The 14,641-nt window shown below is 46.2% G+C and overlaps 7 non-coding genes across 7 annotated transcripts; all 7 read left to right on the plus strand.

Annotated features, from left to right (window-relative positions):
* Window positions 1-128: 128 nt before the first annotated feature.
* On the plus strand, window positions 129-319 carry LOC130320088 (U2 spliceosomal RNA). The gene has a single exon (XR_008866055.1). It is a non-coding gene; the product is annotated as a U2 spliceosomal RNA (small nuclear RNA).
* Window positions 320-2,405: 2,086 nt separating this feature from the next.
* Window positions 2,406-2,596, plus strand: LOC130320091 (U2 spliceosomal RNA). Its single transcript, XR_008866057.1, has one exon. It is a non-coding gene; the product is annotated as a U2 spliceosomal RNA (small nuclear RNA).
* Window positions 2,597-4,677: 2,081 nt separating this feature from the next.
* LOC130320092 (U2 spliceosomal RNA) lies at window positions 4,678-4,868 on the plus strand. Its single transcript, XR_008866058.1, has one exon. It is a non-coding gene; the product is annotated as a U2 spliceosomal RNA (small nuclear RNA).
* A 2,091-nt stretch (window positions 4,869-6,959) lies between these two features.
* Window positions 6,960-7,150, plus strand: LOC130320156 (U2 spliceosomal RNA). The gene has a single exon (XR_008866116.1). It is a non-coding gene; the product is annotated as a U2 spliceosomal RNA (small nuclear RNA).
* Window positions 7,151-9,233: 2,083 nt separating this feature from the next.
* On the plus strand, window positions 9,234-9,424 carry LOC130320093 (U2 spliceosomal RNA). Its single transcript, XR_008866059.1, has one exon. It is a non-coding gene; the product is annotated as a U2 spliceosomal RNA (small nuclear RNA).
* A 2,085-nt stretch (window positions 9,425-11,509) lies between these two features.
* Window positions 11,510-11,700, plus strand: LOC130320094 (U2 spliceosomal RNA). Its single transcript, XR_008866060.1, has one exon. It is a non-coding gene; the product is annotated as a U2 spliceosomal RNA (small nuclear RNA).
* Window positions 11,701-13,779: 2,079 nt separating this feature from the next.
* LOC130320096 (U2 spliceosomal RNA) lies at window positions 13,780-13,970 on the plus strand. The gene has a single exon (XR_008866061.1). It is a non-coding gene; the product is annotated as a U2 spliceosomal RNA (small nuclear RNA).
* The last annotated feature ends 671 nt before the right edge of the window (window positions 13,971-14,641 follow it).

Consider the following 14,641-nt stretch of genomic DNA (forward strand, 5'->3'; position numbering starts at 1 on the left):
GTGTGTACTGGTGGTTGACTGCCCCCCAGCCCAGAGTGTGCATGGAAAATTGTCTGGCAGCCTCCCTGACAGCAAGCAGTGATAGTGCCCATGAAGGGCACCTTGTTGGGCCCGCCCCTTTCACGGTTATCGCTTCTCGGCCTTTTGGCTAAGATCAAGTGTAGTATCTGTTCTTATCAGTTTAATATCTGATACGTCCCCTATCTGGGGACCATATATTAAATGGATTTTTGAGAACGGGGGCCGATTTCGAAGCTTGCTTCCGTCGCCCTATGCATTGACCCGATATGGCAGTATCTTCGGGTACAGTGCACCACCCCCTTACAGGGTTAAAAAGAAAGATTCCTACTTTCATTGCTACCTGCTTGCTGGCTAGCCAGCTAGCCAGCCCTGTGGGCCTTGCTGCTGCTGCAGCCAAAAAACAAAAGGTGGTGCTGCTGCTGCTTCTTCTGCTTCTGCTTGTGTCTGGCCGCTGTTGGAGCGTCCAGGCACAGGACTTCTGCTGCTGCTGACTAAATGGCCTCCTTAATTGGATCATTTGAGTAGCCAGCACACCTGTGCAGGTAGGGCATGACATGATAGGCAGCTGCCTTGATAGCGGGTGGGTGCTGAATGTTCCTAATTGACAAAATAAGATTAATGCTTATGAAGAAATATAAAATCTCATCCCTTCCCCAATATCGCGCCACACCCCTACCCCTTAATTCCCTGGTTGAACTTGATGGACATATGTCTTTTTTCGACCGTACTAACTATGTAACTATGTAACATAACATGGGGGGGGGGGGGTCTCCTGGCTGTTCACACAGGTGTGTCATTGCTGTACATTGACCATGCATTGCTTCTGTGGTATTGCAAAGGCAAAGACAAATGCTTCCAGCCATCCATTGCACTAATGGATTGGTCATCAGCTGGCTGTCTATGTCCCGCATCAATATAGACCAAAGTACAGAGGGTTAGGCTATGCTATTGTGCACCTACCTGATGCATCAGAAGGTGCGAGGCCCTTGCTAAATTCTGTGCACAGACTTTGAGATCTATACTTTAGACTGTATCTAAACCTGCTCCAACATGGACTGACATTCTGGCCTACTTTCAGCCGATGCGACTTGTCTGTCGCTGAACAGTCGCTTTTTATGTATTCAGCACCTATGTATAATGTTGTAAAAATGCTCTAGAAGCTAAAGTCGCAGAAATGTCACACATATTTGGCCTGCAACTTTCTGTGCGACAAATTCAGACAGGAAAAATCAGTATAAATCCTTAGAAAATTATCCCCCAGTGTCTCCATCTGCTGGCGGTATTGAATAAGCATTGCTGCACTGATGGGGTATGCATTAGATGAAAAAAAAGAAGAAAAAGAAGAATAATACGCCCAGAAAAGAGGCGAAAAGGAGAAAAACGTAAAAAAACGTGAAAAAAAAGTAAGAGGAAGAGAAGGGAAAAAAAGGTGGAAATGGGTTTAAAAGTGATTTCGGCGGAGAAATATATATATATATATATATATATATATATATATATATATATATATATACGCGCACACACACACATATATATAAACGTATTCTCCGTTGAGATATTGCAGCCGCTGCTGTGTCCAGGCCCAGGAGCCTTAGCACTGTGCTGTGATGTCACTCAATACCACTGACATCACTAGGTGTAAACAACATCTCTCCTTTGCTGTGTATGTGACTATGGAGCTGTTTGGTGATGTCGTCTATTATGGCCTTCATAGAAGCAACAGGAGATTGTTGCATCCATCTAGAACCCTCAGAACTACAGTGCTATGATGTCACTCACTTCCACAGGCCTTGCAGAGTGTAAACAACAACAACCCAGCTTTGTTGTGTATGTAACCATAGGAATTTGTGATGTCACCTAGAACCTTCACAGCAGCGACAGCTTTATGAGGAGCATCAGCACTGCTCTGCCTGAGCAGAACCATCACCGCCATAGGTTGTCAAATAACCCGGGTTTAACCCACACAGGTAAGTCCAATGGGGTGCAGGCATGTCCTCTATGCTTACAGCTTCCCGTGGGTGTTGGTTTGATACCGTTTGGGGACAGCCAAGGAGGCATCTGCAGGCAACAAAGGTAGGTGTGTGCTTGTGTGTGTTTCCTATGCAGATCCTAAGCCCAGTGTCACATGCAAGTAGGAGGAGTAAGAAGGGTTCCTGGCAAATCCGGGTTATGGATTGCATTTAAAAAGGCCCCGTGGGAGTGCAATGGGCCCCTGTCTTGCTGCTTAGCAATAATGGTATGGGTTTAGGTTCTGCTGTGTGTACTGGTGGTTGACTGCCCCCCAGCCCAGAGTGTGCATGGAAAATTGTCTGGCAGCCTCCCTGACAGCAAGCAGTGATAGTGCCCATGAAGGGCACCTTGTTGGGCCCGCCCCTTTCACGGTTATCGCTTCTCGGCCTTTTGGCTAAGATCAAGTGTAGTATCTGTTCTTATCAGTTTAATATCTGATACGTCCCCTATCTGGGGACCATATATTAAATGGATTTTTGAGAACGGGGGCCGATTTCGAAGCTTGCTTCCGTCGCCCTATGCATTGACCCGATATGGCAGTATCTTCGGGTACAGTGCACCACCCCCTTACAGGGTTAAAAAGAAAGATTCCTACTTTCATTGCTATCTGCTTGCTGGCTAGCCAGCTAGCCAGCCCTGTGGGCCTTGCTGCTGCTGCAGCCAAAAAACAAAAGGTGGTGCTGCTGCTGCTTCTGCTTCTGCTTGTGTCTGGCCGCTGTTGGAGCGTCCAGGCACAGGACTTCTGCTGCTGCTGACTAAATGGCCTCCTTAATTGGATCATTTGAGTAGCCAGCACACCTGTGCAGGTAGGGCATGACATGATAGGCAGCTGCCTTGATAGCGGGTGGGTGCTGAATGTTCCTAATTGACAAAATAAGATTAATGCTTATGAAGAAATATAAAATCTCATCCCTTCCCCAATATCGCGCCACACCCCTACCCCTTAATTCCCTGGTTGAACTTGATGGACATATGTCTTTTTTCGACCGTACTAACTATGTAACTATGTAACATAACATGGGGGGGGGGGGGGGGGTCTCCTGGCTGTTCACACAGGTGTGTCATTGCTGTACATTGACCATGCATTGCTTCTGTGGTATTGCAAAGGCAAAGACAAATGCTTCCAGCCATCCATTGCACTAATGGATTGGTCATCAGCTGGCTGTCTATGTCCCGCATCAATATAGACCAAAGTACAGAGGGTTAGGCTATGCTATTGTGCACCTACCTGATGCATCAGAAGGTGCGAGGCCCTTGCTAAATTCTGTGCACAGACTTTGAGATCTATACTTTAGACTGTATCTAAACCTGCTCCAACATGGACTGACATTCTGGCCTACTTTCAGCCGATGCGACTTGTCTGTCGCTGAACAGTCGCTTTTTATGTATTCAGCACCTATGTATAATGTTGTAAAAATGCTCTAGAAGCTAAAGTCGCAGAAATGTCACACATATTTGGCCTGCAACTTTCTGTGCGACAAATTCAGACAGGAAAAATCAGTATAAATCCTTAGAAAATTATCCCCCAGTGTCTCCATCTGCTGGCGGTATTGAATAAGCATTGCTGCACTGATGGGGTATGCATTAGACGAAAAAAAAGAAGAAAAAGAAGAATAATACGCCCAGAAAAGAGGCGAAAAGGAGAAAAACGTAAAAAAACGTGAAAAAAAAGTAAGAGGAAGAGAAGGGAAAAAAAGGTGGAAATGGGTTTAAAAGTGATTTCGGCGGAGAAATATATATATATATATATATATATATATATATATATATATACGCGCACACACACACATATATATAAACGTATTCTCCGTTGAGATATTGCAGCCGCTGCTGTGTCCAGGCCCAGGAGCCTTAGCACTGTGCTGTGATGTCACTCAATACCACTGACATCACTAGGTGTAAACAACATCTCTCCTTTGCTGTGTATGTGACTATGGAGCTGTTTGGTGATGTCGTCTATTATGGCCTTCATAGAAGCAACAGGAGATTGTTGCATCCATCTAGAACCCTCAGAACTACAGTGCTATGATGTCACTCACTTCCACAGGCCTTGCAGAGTGTAAACAACAACAACCCAGCTTTGTTGTGTATGTAACCATAGGGATTTGTGATGTCACCTAGAACCTTCACAGCAGCGACAGCTTTATGAGGAGCATCAGCACTGCTCTGCCTGAGCAGAACCATCACCGCCATAGGTTGTCAAATAACCCGGGTTTAACCCACACAGGTAAGTCCAATGGGGTGCAGGCATGTCCTCTATGCTTACAGCTTCCCGTGGGTGTTGGTTTGATACCGTTTGGGGACAGCCAAGGAGGCATCTGCAGGCAACAAAGGTAGGTGTGTGCTTGTGTGTGTGTTTCCTATGCAGATCCTAAGCCCAGTGTCACATGCAAGTAGGAGGAGTAAGAAGGGTTCCTGGCAAATCCGGGTTATGGATTGCATTTAAAAAGGCCCCGTGGGAGTGCAATGGGCCCCTGTCTTGCTGCTTAGCAATAATGGTATGGGTTTAGGTTCTGCTGTGTGTACTGGTGGTTGACTGCCCCCCAGCCCAGAGTGTGCATGGAAAATTGTCTGGCAGCCTCCCTGACAGCAAGCAGTGATAGTGCCCATGAAGGGCACCTTGTTGGGCCCGCCCCTTTCACGGTTATCGCTTCTCGGCCTTTTGGCTAAGATCAAGTGTAGTATCTGTTCTTATCAGTTTAATATCTGATACGTCCCCTATCTGGGGACCATATATTAAATGGATTTTTGAGAACGGGGGCCGATTTCGAAGCTTGCTTCCGTCGCCCTATGCATTGACCCGATATGGCAGTATCTTCGGGTACAGTGCACCACCCCCTTACAGGGTTAAAAAGAAAGATTCCTACTTTCATTGCTACCTGCTTGCTGGCTAGCCAGCTAGCCAGCCCTGTGGGCCTTGCTGCTGCTGCAGCCAAAAAACAAAAGGTGGTGCTGCTGCTGCTTCTGCTGCTTCTGCTTCTGCTTGTGTCTGGCCGCTGTTGGAGCGTCCAGGCACAGGACTTCTGCTGCTGCTGACTAAATGGCCTCCTTAATTGGATCATTTGAGTAGCCAGCACACCTGTGCAGGTAGGGCATGACATGATAGGCAGCTGCCTTGATAGCGGGTGGGTGCTGAATGTTCCTAATTGACAAAATAAGATTAATGCTTATGAAGAAATATAAAATCTCATCCCTTCCCCAATATCGCGCCACACCCCTACCCCTTAATTCCCTGGTTGAACTTGATGGACATATGTCTTTTTTCGACCGTACTAACTATGTAACTATGTAACATAACATGGGGGGGGGGGGGGTCTCCTGGCTCTTCACACAGGTGTGTCATTGCTGTACATTGACCATGCATTGCTTCTGTGGTATTGCAAAGGCAAAGACAAATGCTTCCAGCCATCCATTGCACTAATGGATTGGTCATCAGCTGGCTGTCTATGTCCCGCATCAATATAGACCAAAGTACAGAGGGTTAGGCTATGCTATTGTGCACCTACCTGATGCATCAGAAGGTGCGAGGCCCTTGCTAAATTCTGTGCACAGACTTTGAGATCTATACTTTAGACTGTATCTAAACCTGCTCCAACATGGACTGACATTCTGGCCTACTTTCAGCCGATGCGACTTGTCTGTCGCTGAACAGTCGCTTTTTATGTATTCAGCACCTATGTATAATGTTGTAAAAATGCTCTAGAAGCTAAAGTCGCAGAAATGTCACACATATTTGGCCTGCAACTTTCTGTGCGACAGATTCAGACAGGAAAAATCTGTATAAATCCTTAGAAAATTATCCCCCAGTGTCTCCATCTGCTGGCGGTATTGAATAAGCATTGCTGCACTGATGGGGTATGCATTAGACGAAAAAAAAGAAGAAAAAGAAGAATAATACGCCCAGAAAAGAGGCGAAAAGGAGAAAAACGTAAAAAAACGTGAAAAAAAAGTAAGAGGAAGAGAAGGGAAAAAAAGGTGGAAATGGGTTTAAAAGTGATTTCGGCGGAGAAATATATATATATATATATATATATATATATATATATATATATATACGCGCACACACACACATATATATAAACGTATTCTCCGTTGAGATATTGCAGCCGCTGCTGTGTCCAGGCCCAGGAGCCTTAGCACTGTGCTGTGATGTCACTCAATACCACTGACATCACTAGGTGTAAACAACATCTCTCCTTTGCTGTGTATGTGACTATGGAGCTGTTTGGTGATGTCGTCTATTATGGCCTTCATAGAAGCAATAGGAGATTGTTGCATCCATCTAGAACCCTCAGAACTACAGTGCTATGATGTCACTCACTTCCACAGGCCTTGCAGAGTGTAAACAACAACAACCCAGCTTTGTTGTGTATGTAACCATAGGGATTTGTGATGTCACCTAGAACCTTCACAGCAGCGACAGCTTTATGAGGAGCATCAGCACTGCTCTGCCTGAGCAGAACCATCACCGCCATAGGTTGTCAAATAACCCGGGTTTAACCCACACAGGTAAGTCCAATGGGGTGCAGGCATGTCCTCTATGCTTACAGCTTCCCGTGGGTGTTGGTTTGATACCGTTTGGGGACAGCCAAGGAGGCATCTGCAGGCAACAAAGGTAGGTGTGTGCTTGTGTGTGTGTTTCCTATGCAGATCCTAAGCCCAGTGTCACATGCAAGTAGGAGGAGTAAGAAGGGTTCCTGGCAAATCCGGGTTATGGATTGCATTTAAAAAGGCCCCGTGGGAGTGCAATGGGCCCCTGTCTTGCTGCTTAGCAATAATGGTATGGGTTTAGGTTCTGCTGTGTGTACTGGTGGTTGACTGCCCCCCAGCCCAGAGTGTGCATGGAAAATTGTCTGGCAGCCTTCCTGACAGCAAGCAGTGATAGTGCCCATGAAGGGCACCTTGTTGGGCCCGCCCCTTTCACGGTTATCGCTTCTCGGCCTTTTGGCTAAGATCAAGTGTAGTATCTGTTCTTATCAGTTTAATATCTGATACGTCCCCTATCTGGGGACCATATATTAAATGGATTTTTGAGAACGGGGGCCGATTTCGAAGCTTGCTTCCGTCGCCCTATGCATTGACCCGATATGGCAGTATCTTCGGGTACAGTGCACAACCCCCTTACAGGGTTAAAAAGAAAGATTCCTACTTTCATTGCTACCTGCTTGCTGGCTAGCCAGCTAGCCAGCCCTGTGGGCCTTGCTGCTGCTGCAGCCAAAAAACAAAAGGTGGTGCTGCTGCTGCTTCTGCTGCTTCTGCTTGTGTCTGGCCGCTGTTGGAGCATCCAGGCACAGGACTTCTGCTGCTGCTGACTAAATGGCCTCCTTAATTGGATCATTTGAGTAGCCAGCACACCTGTGCAGGTAGGGCATGACATGATAGGCAGCTGCCTTGATAGCGGGTGGGTGCTGAATGTTCCTAATTGACAAAATAAGATTAATGCTTATGAAGAAATATAAAATCTCATCCCTTCCCCAATATCGCGCCACACCCCTACCCCTTAATTCCCTGGTTGAACTTGATGGACATATGTCTTTTTTCGACCGTACTAACTATGTAACTATGTAACATAACATGGGGGGGGGGGGGGTCTCCTGGCTGTTCACACAGGTGTGTCATTGCTGTACATTGACCATGCATTGCTTCTGTGGTATTGCAAAGGCAAAGACAAATGCTTCCAGCCATCCATTGCACTAATGGATTGGTCATCAGCTGGCTGTCTATGTCCCGCATCAATATAGACCAAAGTACAGAGGGTTAGGCTATGCTATTGTGCACCTACCTGATGCATCAGAAGGTGCGAGGCCCTTGCTAAATTCTGTGCACAGACTTTGAGATCTATACTTTAGACTGTATCTAAACCTGCTCCAACATGGACTGACATTCTGGCCTACTTTCAGCCGATGCGACTTGTCTGTCGCTGAACAGTCGCTTTTTATGTATTCAGCACCTATGTATAATGTTGTAAAAATGCTCTAGAAGCTAAAGTCGCAGAAATGTCACACATATTTGGCCTGCAACTTTCTGTGCGACAAATTCAGACAGGAAAAATCAGTATAAATCCTTAGAAAATTATCCCCCAGTGTCTCCATCTGCTGGCGGTATTGAATAAACATTGCTGCACTGATGGGGTATGCATTAGACGAAAAAAAAGAAGAAAAAGAAGAATAATACGCCCAGAAAAGAGGCGAAAAGGAGAAAAACGTAAAAAAACGTGAAAAAAAAGTAAGAGGAAGAGAAGGGAAAAAAAGGTGGAAATGGGTTTAAAAGTGATTTCGGCGGAGAAATATATATATATATATATATATATATATATATATATATATATACGCGCACACACACACATATATATAAACGTATTCTCCGTTGAGATATTGCAGCCGCTGCTGTGTCCAGGCCCAGGAGCCTTAGCACTGTGCTGTGATGTCACTCAATACCACTGACATCACTAGGTGTAAACAACATCTCTCCTTTGCTGTGTATGTGACTATGGAGCTGTTTGGTGATATCGTCTATTATGGCCTTCATAGAAGCAACAGGAGATTGTTGCATCCATCTAGAACCCTCAGAACTACAGTGCTATGATGTCACTCACTTCCACAGGCCTTGCAGAGTGTAAACAACAACAACCCAGCTTTGTTGTGTATGTAACCATAGGGATTTGTGATGTCACCTAGAACCTTCACAGCAGCGACAGCTTTATGAGGAGCATCAGCACTGCTCTGCCTGAGCAGAACCATCACCGCCATAGGTTGTCAAATAACCCGGGTTTAACCCACACAGGTAAGTCCAATGGGGTGCAGGCATGTCCTCTATGCTTACAGCTTCCCGTGGGTGTTGGTTTGATACCGTTTGGGGACAGCCAAGGAGGCATCTGCAGGCAACAAAGGTAGGTGTGTGCTTGTGTGTGTGTTTCCTATGCAGATCCTAAGCCCAGTGTCACATGCAAGTAGGAGGAGTAAGAAGGGTTCCTGGCAAATCCGGGTTATGGATTGCATTTAAAAAGGCCCCGTGGGAGTGCAATGGGCCCCTGTCTTGCTGCTTAGCAATAATGGTATGGGTTTAGGTTCTGCTGTGTGTACTGGTGGTTGACTGCCCCCCAGCCCAGAGTGTGCATGGAAAATTGTCTGGCAGCCTCCCTGACAGCAAGCAGTGATAGTGCCCATGAAGGGCACCTTGTTGGGCCCGCCCCTTTCACGGTTATCGCTTCTCGGCCTTTTGGCTAAGATCAAGTGTAGTATCTGTTCTTATCAGTTTAATATCTGATACGTCCCCTATCTGGGGACCATATATTAAATGGATTTTTGAGAACGGGGGCCGATTTCGAAGCTTGCTTCCGTCGCCCTATGCATTGACCCGATATGGCAGTATCTTCGGGTACAGTGCACCACCCCCTTACAGGGTTAAAAAGAAAGATTCCTACTTTCATTGCTACCTGCTTGCTGGCTAGCCAGCTAGCCAGCCCTGTGGGCCTTGCTGCTGCTGCAGCCAAAAAACAAAAGGTGGTGCTGCTGCTGCTTCTGCTGCTTCTGCTTGTGTCTGGCCGCTGTTGGAGCGTCCAGGCACAGGACTTCTGCTGCTGCTGACTAAATGGCCTCCTTAATTGGATCATTTGAGTAGCCAGCACACCTGTGCAGGTAGGGCATGACATGATAGGCAGCTGCCTTGATAGCGGGTGGGTGCTGAATGTTCCTAATTGACAAAATAAGATTAATGCTTATGAAGAAATATAAAATCTCATCCCTTCCCCAATATCGCGCCACACCCCTACCCCTTAATTCCCTGGTTGAACTTGATGGACATATGTCTTTTTTCGACCGTACTAACTATGTAACTATGTAACATAACATGGGGGGGGGGGGGGGGTCTCCTGGCTGTTCACACAGGTGTGTCATTGCTGTACATTGACCATGCATTGCTTCTGTGGTATTGCAAAGGCAAAGACAAATGCTTCCAGCCATCCATTGCACTAATGGATTGGTCATCAGCTGGCTGTCTATGTCCCGCATCAATATAGACCAAAGTACAGAGGGTTAGGCTATGCTATTGTGCACCTACCTGATGCATCAGAAGGTGCGAGGCCCTTGCTAAATTCTGTGCACAGACTTTGAGATCTATACTTTAGACTGTATCTAAACCTGCTCCAACATGGACTGACATTCTGGCCTACTTTCAGCCGATGCGACTTGTCTGTCGCTGAACAGTCGCTTTTTATGTATTCAGCACCTATGTATAATGTTGTAAAAATGCTCTAGAAGCTAAAGTCGCAGAAATGTCACACATATTTGGCCTGCAACTTTCTGTGCGACAAATTCAGACAGGAAAAATCAGTATAAATCCTTAGAAAATTATCCCCCAGTGTCTCCATCTGCTGGCGGTATTGAATAAGCATTGCTGCACTGATGGGGTATGCATTAGACGAAAAAAAAGAAGAAAAAGAAGAATAATACGCCCAGAAAAGAGGCGAAAAGGAGAAAAACGTAAAAAAACGTGAAAAAAAAGTAAGAGGAAGAGAAGGGAAAAAAAGGTGGAAATGGGTTTAAAAGTGATTTCGGCGGAGAAATATATATATATATATATATATATATATATATATATATATATACGCGCACACACACACATATATATAAACGTATTCTCCGTTGAGATATTGCAGCCGCTGCTGTGTCCAGGCCCAGGAGCCTTAGCACTGTGCTGTGATGTCACTCAATACCACTGACATCACTAGGTGTAAACAACATCTCTCCTTTGCTGTGTATGTGACTATGGAGCTGTTTGGTGATGTCGTCTATTATGGCCTTCATAGAAGCAATAGGAGATTGTTGCATCCATCTAGAACCCTCAGAACTACAGTGCTATGATGTCACTCACTTCCACAGGCCTTGCAGAGTGTAAACAACAACAACCCAGCTTTGTTGTGTATGTAACCATAGGGATTTGTGATGTCACCTAGAACCTTCACAGCAGCGACAGCTTTATGAGGAGCATCAGCACTGCTCTGCCTGAGCAGAACCATCACCGCCATAGGTTGTCAAATAACCCGGGTTTAACCCACACAGGTAAGTCCAATGGGGTGCAGGCATGTCCTCTATGCTTACAGCTTCCCGTGGGTGTTGGTTTGATACCGTTTGGGGACAGCCAAGGAGGCATCTGCAGGCAACAAAGGTAGGTGTGTGCTTGTGTGTGTGTTTCCTATGCAGATCCTAAGCCCAGTGTCACATGCAAGTAGGAGGAGTAAGAAGGGTTCCTGGCAAATCCGGGTTATGGATTGCATTTAAAAAGGCCCCGTGGGAGTGCAATGGGCCCCTGTCTTGCTGCTTAGCAATAATGGTATGGGTTTAGGTTCTGCTGTGTGTACTGGTGGTTGACTGCCCCCCAGCCCAGAGTGTGCATGGAAAATTGTCTGGCAGCCTCCCTGACAGCAAGCAGTGATAGTGCCCATGAAGGGCACCTTGTTGGGCCCGCCCCTTTCACGGTTATCGCTTCTCGGCCTTTTGGCTAAGATCAAGTGTAGTATCTGTTCTTATCAGTTTAATATCTGATACGTCCCCTATCTGGGGACCATATATTAAATGGATTTTTGAGAACGGGGGCCGATTTCGAAGCTTGCTTCCGTCGCCCTATGCATTGACCCGATATGGCAGTATCTTCGGGTACAGTGCACCACCCCCTTACAGGGTTAAAAAGAAAGATTCCTACTTTCATTGCTACCTGCTTGCTGGCTAGCCAGCTAGCCAGCCCTGTGGGCCTTGCTGCTGCTGCAGCCAAAAAACAAAAGGTGCTGCTGCTGCTGCTTCTGCTGCTTCTGCTTGTGTCTGGCCGCTGTTGGAGCGTCCAGGCACAGGACTTCTGCTGCTGCTGACTAAATGGCCTCCTTAATTGGATCATTTGAGTAGCCAGCACACCTGTGCAGGTAGGGCATGACATGATAGGCAGCTGCCTTGATAGCGGGTGGGTGCTGAATGTTCCTAATTGACAAAATAAGATTAATGCTTATGAAGAAATATAAAATCTCATCCCTTCCCCAATATCGCGCCACACCCCTACCCCTTAATTCCCTGGTTGAACTTGATGGACATATGTCTTTTTTCGACCGTACTAACTATGTAACTATGTAACATAACATGGGGGGGGGGGGGTCTCCTGGCTGTTCACACAGGTGTGTCATTGCTGTACATTGACCATGCATTGCTTCTGTGGTATTGCAAAGGCAAAGACAAATGCTTCCAGCCATCCATTGCACTAATGGATTGGTCATCAGCTGGCTGTCTATGTCCCGCATCAATATAGACCAAAGTACAGAGGGTTAGGCTATGCTATTGTGCACCTACCTGATGCATCAGAAGGTGCGAGGCCCTTGCTAAATTCTGTGCACAGACTTTGAGATCTATACTTTAGACTGTATCTAAACCTGCTCCAACATGGACTGACATTCTGGCCTACTTTCAGCCGATGCGACTTGTCTGTCGCTGAACAGTCGCTTTTTATGTATTCAGCACCTATGTATAATGTTGTAAAAATGCTCTAGAAGCTAAAGTCGCAGAAATGTCACACATATTTGGCCTGCAACTTTCTGTGCGACAAATTCAGACAGGAAAAATCAGTATAAATCCTTAGAAAATTATCCCCCAGTGTCTCCATCTGCTGGCGGTATTGAATAAGCATTGCTGCACTGATGGGGTATGCATTAGACGAAAAAAAGAAGAAAAAGAAGAATAATACGCCCAGAAAAGAGGCGAAAAGGAGAAAAACGTAAAAAAACGTGAAAAAAAAGTAAGAGGAAGAGAAGGGAAAAAAAGGTGGAAATGGGTTTAAAAGTGATTTCGGCGGAGAAATATATATATATATATATATATATATATATATATATATATACGCGCACACACACACATATATATAAACGTATTCTCCGTTGAGATATTGCAGCCGCTGCTGTGTCCAGGCCCAGGAGCCTTAGCACTGTGCTGTGATGTCACTCAATACCACTGACATCACTAGGTGTAAACAACATCTCTCCTTTGCTGTGTATGTGACTATGGAGCTGTTTGGTGATGTCGTCTATTATGGCCTTCATAGAAGCAACAGGAGATTGTTGCATCCATCTAGAACCCTCAGAACTACAGTGCTATGATGTCACTCACTTCCACAGGCCTTGCAGAGTGTAAACAACAACAACCCAGCTTTGTTGTGTATGTAACCATAGGGATTTGTGATGTCACCTAGAACCTTCACAGCAGCGACAGCTTTATGAGGAGCATCAGCACTGCTCTGCCTGAGCAGAACCATCACCGCCATAGGTTGTCAAATAACCCGGGTTTAACCCACACAGGTAAGTCCAATGGGGTGCAGGCATGTCCTCTATGCTTACAGCTTCCCGTGGGTGTTGGTTTGATACCGTTTGGGGACAGCCAAGGAGGCATCTGCAGGCAACAAAGGTAGGTGTGTGCTTGTGTGTGTGTTTCCTATGCAGATCCTAAGCCCAGTGTCACATGCAAGTAGGAGGAGTAAGAAGGGTTCCTGGCAAATCCGGGTTATGGATTGCATTTAAAAAGGCCCCGTGGGAGTGCAATGGGCCCCTGTCTTGCTGCTTAGCAATAATGGTATGGGTTTAGGTTCTGCTGTGTGTACTGGTGGTTGACTGCCCCCCAGCCCAGAGTGTGCATGGAAAATTGTCTGGCAGCCTCCCTGACAGCAAGCAGTGATAGTGCCCATGAAGGGCACCTTGTTGGGCCCGCCCCTTTCACGGTTATCGCTTCTCGGCCTTTTGGCTAAGATCAAGTGTAGTATCTGTTCTTATCAGTTTAATATCTGATACGTCCCCTATCTGGGGACCATATATTAAATGGATTTTTGAGAACGGGGGCCGATTTCGAAGCTTGCTTCCGTCGCCCTATGCATTGACCCGATATGGCAGTATCTTCGGGTACAGTGCACCACCCCCTTACAGGGTTAAAAAGAAAGATTCCTACTTTCATTGCTACCTGCTTGCTGGCTAGCCAGCTAGCCAGCCCTGTGGGCCTTGCTGCTGCTGCAGCCAAAAAACAAAAGGTGCTGCTGCTGCTGCTTCTGCTGCTTCTGCTTGTGTCTGGCCGCTGTTGGAGCGTCCAGGCACAGGACTTCTGCTGCTGCTGACTAAATGGCCTCCTTAATTGGATCATTTGAGTAGCCAGCACACCTGTGCAGGTAGGGCATGACATGATAGGCAGCTGCCTTGATAGCGGGTGGGTGCTGAATGTTCCTAATTGACAAAATAAGATTAATGCTTATGAAGAAATATAAAATCTCATCCCTTCCCCAATATCGCGCCACACCCCTACCCCTTAATTCCCTGGTTGAACTTGATGGACATATGTCTTTTTTCGACCGTACTAACTATGTAACTATGTAACATAACATGGGGGGGGGGGGGGGGGGTCTCCTGGCTGTTCACACAGGTGTGTCATTGCTGTACATTGACCATGCATTGCTTCTGTGGTATTGCAAAGGCAAAGACAAATGCTTCCAGCCATCCATTGCACTAATGGATTGGTCATCAGCTGGCTGTCTATGTCCCGCATCAATATAGACCAAAGTACAGAGGGTTAGGCTATGCTATTGTGCACCTACCTGA

Source organism: Hyla sarda, unplaced genomic scaffold, assembly GCF_029499605.1.
Source record: "Hyla sarda isolate aHylSar1 unplaced genomic scaffold, aHylSar1.hap1 scaffold_219, whole genome shotgun sequence".
In the NCBI taxonomy this organism is placed as follows: Eukaryota; Metazoa; Chordata; class Amphibia; order Anura; family Hylidae; genus Hyla; species Hyla sarda.